We start from the raw sequence: 6359 nt of genomic DNA on the forward strand, positions 1-6359 counted from the left end.
AGCGTTGTGTGTATGAACTAGTTCAAAAGAACTAGTTCATTTTTCTATGAACTTTGAACTGAATATTTTTAACTAAAGAACTTGAATTGAACTAGTTCAGAATTTGTGACATTCTGAATTGATGCTTAGGTCCAGATGACGTGTTTATTAACTAGAGTCACTGCCTTAGGTGTGATGAATGAAACAGGTGTACAAATAATATCCACAACAATCTGAGAAGCAGGTCAAGGTGGAGGGAGGGGGCGTGGCCCTGAGCAGCGTGCGGTCACGGTGCCAGGCGCTCGTGTTTACAGTGGATGTTTCACAATGGCGAGGCACACACAGCTTTTGGCCGTAAATATTCCAGAACACTCTGGGTGCTCCGGCGGGAGTCCTGGAGCTCTATACCTAAATAATATATTACACATAGATATCTATATCATATAATATATATTATCATGACCAAAAGCTGTGTGCCCCTCCAGATGATATTATGGATCTGCCCGCTGCCCGCTGCCCGCTGCCAAGGCACCACCGCCTCGGCAGCGGGCAGCGGGCAGCACCGAGGCACCACTTCCCCGCGGCGGTGGTGCCTTTTGTATGAACTGAACTTTGAACTAGTTCATGTGAAGCGTGAACTTGCACAAAAGTTGCCCTGGAGGCTAGATCTTCTGGTGACGCCTGCCTCAGACTTAGATCCAAACATTACTGTCTTTGTATGTCTTCTAGAGCTCAGCCCTGTTGGGTGGTCCGGGGAAAACCTGCAGTCGGCCATGAAACCCAGATCCCCCCCCCCCCCAATCAGTCGCTGTAAATTACTTTTACTCAACTTGTAACTTGTACTTTTACTCAACTTGTAAAAAGGTGTGTAGTCCAAAAGCTGGCCCATCTTTTGGCACTGTTGCTGTTTTCTAGGGGCTGTTGTGTTGGGACATGTAGACAGTGATGTTATTACTGCTGTCTCCTCTCTGTCAAACCATCCCTGCCACCTGGCTCCTCCGGGGGCCCCTGTGGCCCCTGGCACTCCTCCCAGCCACCTGGCACCGGTGGATTTGTAATTTAGCCGCCTGCAGCTCAATAACAAGAAGTCCTCGGCGGTGGCCTGAGAATCCGATTGGCTGGCCGGCCGTCCGGCCTGGTGGACCGCGGCGGTGTTGAGTCTGTGATCAGCATTCAAACCAGGAAGAAGGAACTCTGCAGCGTCGCGAGTCCTTCTCTAAGGCCTGCTATCGGAGAACCGTCCTGTTGGATGTGGAGCACCTTGGAGACGGAGACGGTGAACGCTGTCTGGAGGAGACCCTCTGCTCGGCCACAGCGTGGAGGCCAGCCTGGGCCGGTGAATCATGGAACGCACGGTTCTCAGCTGAGTCGGTCAGACTCGGCTCCTCCCTCGTTCTCAAACGATCGTGCAAACGGTCATCAATCAACACCCGACATTACAACTAAGTTCCTTTCAGCTGAGGAGCGCTGATACAGAAGAGGGACTGTTGCCCAGTCCCTCTTCACCACTCTGCTAACTTAACACGGTGAACAGCGAGTCAGTGAGTGGGAGTCGAGTCTGGGAGAACGAACGATAGAGACGAACGAGAGAGAACTGAAACGGGGAATCGGGTCGGTTCGTTCTCGTGAAAGAGTCGTTCCTTCTAACTGACTCTGTCGCAAACGACCCATCACTAGTGCAGGTGGGCGGCAGGTGGGTCGTCAGTCTGTCTGTCTGTCAGCATGAGGCCCTCGTTGGGATACGGGGGTGGGGGGGGGTCTTTGGCTGGTGACAGTGTCCTTGGTGGGGGGGGGGGTCGGGGCACTGTGTTGGGGTACCCTACTGCATTCTGCTGATGCTGTATTTCTGGACTCCACACACGATTACTTCTGGGCTCCATACTAACAGCCCTCAGGTCAAAGGTCAAAGGTTTTTTATTCGCCATTTGTGCAAAAACCAGACAGTCTAAACACATAAGAATTCTAGTGCAGGGCTTCCCAAGTCAAGTTCAGAGTAAAACAGAGAGAGAGAGAGAGAGAGAGAGAGAGGGAGAGGGAGAGGGAGAGGGAGAGAGAGAGAGAGAGAGAGAGAGAGAGAGAGAGAGAGAATAAATAGTAATAATAAAACATCATACACATTTTTAAAAGTTGGGTTGAGGAAAAATTGCACATTATATATAGCTTTGCAGAGAGAGCACCACAGTAAGAAGTGATACACATATAAAACATTAAAAGAATTAGATAAGAACAGATTGCACCTTTATACATTGCAGTGTACTTAGCTTTTCAAATTTTTAACCATACTGTACAACCACCTCAGTGAAGGAGCACTCCCATCACCTGCTCATTGACTCTCTGTTGAGTCCCACTTTACCTCCAGCCTGACGGGGGCTGCGTCCCTATATATATATTTTTTTAAATATATATATTTATAGGCCCTGTCCCAGTACCTCCCCTAACCCTAGATGTTTGCCCTAACCCTATATTTTGCGCGTTCTCGTGTAATGGGTGTCCCATTACTGTAGGGAGCAAGGGGGAGTGCTGTTTTGCCCTCATAATCAACCCTCAAAACGTAGTGAGGTCCGATGCAGGCTTAAAACAAAGTGGAAGATTTACTGTTGAGGGCACTCCAAACCAAGTGGAGGTTTTAAGGGGGGAGAAATGGGACAGGGCCATAGTTTAATCTCCATCGTCCTCTCTAAGGGGATGGAGAGGTGAAGCTTCTCTGTGTTGTCTCTGTGTTGGGGGCGTCTCTGTGTTGTCTCTGTGTTGGGGGCGTCTCTGTGTTGTCGTACACGAGGAGTCCCGAACACGCCTTGGGCTTTTGTTTAGGGGGAGTCATTTGTTGGAAATGGTCAGTGTTTGTGTTTTGTGTTTGTGTTTTGTACGGCCTGGCAGTTTCAAAGACACATTAATCACAGATGGATTTGCTCGATGGTGTGGTGTTCTTCTGTTTTACTTCCTCCGTAAATGTCAAAGTTCTACTGAAAACTGTTTTAGAAATGTTTGACTTCGGGCTACTTTTGTGACTGGGGGACAAGCAATAGATTGAGGCCGTTAGAGTGATGGATTGAGAACAGCGCAGTACAGAGAGTGAGAGAACCTAAGGGAAAAGCATTTCAGACAACACTTGGTTTCAGTGGTGGATAAAAGTCAGAAAGGATTCTAGTTGAACATTGGAAGGACAGTGATATAATGTGAGAAGTAGGTGGAGATGGTTCTGTCTCAATAAAGGATAGCACTGCAGAACACTTTGTTTACTTCAAAATCTGCAAAATCCTATCTAATCATATTCAGTATCTAGCATCTATTCATCCTTGAATAATTGTACAGCCTGATCGTGCATTATACTGTATTTACGTATAAGTCATGGTGCAAAACTTGTTGACTACCATACTGCTGTATTATAGCATTTACATAATTATTCCATTACACTCTCTCCACATAAAAACCAGTTTGTCAGAGCAGACTTACTCCCCTGCCTAGGAACTCCCGACCACTGCCTTAAGAACCATACCGTACCCCTCCAGAGAATTCCCTGTCCCCGCAAACATCGGCACAAGAAGATTGTAATCACAACTCCCCCTTTGCTCCCAGGATGATGGGGGGGGGGGGGGTAGTTAAATATGTCATTCCACAATCTCCTCAACACCTCCTGGCATCAGCAGCAGCCCTCATCATACTCTCCCCGCCAGCCTCTGTTACCGATGATTGTCGTTCCTTTATTTATTTATTTATTTACTTTTTGGCCTATGGAGAACAAATTCCAATTTTGTAGAATATATGCTCATAGTTCGGTGGATAAGATAACGGAAAGAAAACTTTCTGTCTCTCTTTCTCGCTCTCTCTTCTAAGACTAAGACTGAGGACAAACAAAACAAGCAGTTATTTCTGCCCCTCCCTATCGGCTCTATAGCCCCTTAGGCCTTAACACAAAGTACTTAACCACTTGCATTTATATTAGCATTTTCCAATTCGGAATAAGGTTACTTCTGAAAAATAAATGATATTCATGATTATTATATTGTACCGCTGCTACGATGACCTAATTTCCCCCCGGGGATAAATAAAGTTATCTATCTATCTATCTATTACCAAGTGGGGCCACATCAGGACCCCTAGTGCTCTGTGCAGCGCTGTGCCACGGCCACCGGGGAGCGCTCTTGATTAGGTGTCAGGGACAGACTCCCCCCAGCCCTCTGGTGTACCGAGCTCCCAGGGTCACTCGTACATACATCACCATATAGTAGATAACATAAACGTTAACTCCATCGGTCACGTTTGGAAGTGCTGCAACAGAATCTGCTCCCGTGTACTTTTCACTGCTAGAAGTGACACACAAAGGATGATTAAGATTAATATTACAACAAGAGAAAATAAGGCTAAAAGCAGACCATGTATTTGATAAGCTATAAGTGTAACTTTTAAACCAGATGAATGCCGCGGAAACACTTTTGAAAACTATAGCATGGTTCTGTACCTTTAAGACACAAAAACGGTTTCACAGTAGTTGAGAAATAATCAAATGAACGGTGACGGTGATTTTATAGGCCTGGATTACCCGGAACTATCTTACCTAGTAGTACCGTCCTAGTACCTAGTACCTCTAGGACCTCAGAACCCTCACTACAGAGTACAAGGTTTGATGTTCTACAATGTAAATGTTTAGTCGTTGTCCAAGAGTAACTGTACATAGTACCAGCAGTGGTGATTTTAGAGTCTGTTGGGGCACCTAGACAAAAATTCCTAGGGAGCCCCTCCAACCAACGTTCATCACCATTATATTATAAATAATCTGACCAAAACAGTGTAAGGCCAGTGTTCATCCATGCATAAAGCATTTATTTTGCAAATGCTGTTTTAAATGCCATGGCTAGTGCAAATGCTATGTACTCACATCAAAAGACATTGAACATTGCACTCCACTGAAAAATAGTCAGTGTGCACATTAATTTGATAGCACTATATTAATACAAAGATAGAACAATAAAACTTATAAAACAATAAAACAAAAAAAAAAGATATAAACATAGTATAAAATGCACCCCTAACAGAGGGGTGAAGTGACTTGGTATTAATTATCTCAAATTAGTTACAGAAATTGAGTAGTTTTGAATAGTAGGTAATTAGGTAATTAAACCCACATTACAATTCCAGTGCTCAGCACAACCCTTAAAGGTGCTAAATATGATATTCTGAATATTAATATAACAGCAAACAAACTACAAATGCTGTTTCCTGGCCTTTGCTAGGGCAAATGCTTGGCCTAGCTCAGGGGTGCCCTCACCTTTTCGGACTGCGAGCTACTTTCAAAATGACCTGGTCAAAATGATCTACCTAGATTAAAAAATACTAAACATATATTTATTTATATATACTGAGTACATACTCTGATGACTTGCACTGAATGGAGTCAGCCAGGGTTTCATAGTCTGGAGAGTAGCTGCTGGAAGCTAGTCTCAAGCAGGCTTCCAAATGACATTCAGTGATGGTGGAACGCTATTTGGACTTACTAATTATCATGTGGGAAAAGGCTGACTGGCATAACTAAGTAGAGCCAAATAATGCAGTCAAGGAGGTAGCACACTTCCTCATGTTTGGATACTTTCCCTTTGTGAGTAAGTTTCCAAATTGTCCATGATCCCTACCCTGGAAATTCAGAGTTCTCGCGAGAGCACAAATTGAATTTTCTCAGCGAGTCTAGGAACGAGCAATATACTCACTCCCCGATTCCCCTGGCCCAGAACATTAACCAATCACATCGGTGTATCTGATATAGGCAGGCCAAAAGCGTTGTTTTACCGACCGGATACGGCAAGAGTCTTATCTATTGGTTAGCTCCGCTGGTCTGGATACGTCACCCCTTGTATTCTTCTGATTGGTGCATGCTCAAATGCATGCTTGGTTCCGCCCCTTGAGTTGGGCCATTTTCATTACTCATTGCCAGACCCTACAGCTTTCTAGATGTGGGTCTGGATTTCCAGGCTACATGATCCCTGGACTTAAGCTCAAAAAATCAGCTTGTGCTTTTCCACTGCAGACGTGTTCAGGTGAAACAGTGTTGCAAATTTTTTTTTTTTTCTTGACTAAAGCAAAGTCTTGAACAATTTGTCAAAGTCTGGAACTTTTTTCTTGACCTCAACCTCTCTCCCTCAACCAGCACCGAGACCTGACCTGACCTTAGTGCAGCGGGCCTGACCTGACCCCTGTGGTGAGGCGAGGCTGGGGCGAGGCTGACCCAAGGAAGTTGACAGACTTCAATCATGAAGTCTTCTTGTTCTGTAGCGGCTGGGTCCTAGTGCCCACTAGGTGACTTTTAGCTTGATGCCTAGCTCTGGCCTGTAGAGATATGCTTCTCCTTTATTGACAAGATACAAATATGAGTCAAATCAGGGCTTATA

Source organism: Micromesistius poutassou (genome assembly GCF_964030765.1).
Source record: "Micromesistius poutassou genome assembly, chromosome: 16".
In the NCBI taxonomy this organism is placed as follows: Eukaryota; Metazoa; Chordata; class Actinopteri; order Gadiformes; family Gadidae; genus Micromesistius; species Micromesistius poutassou.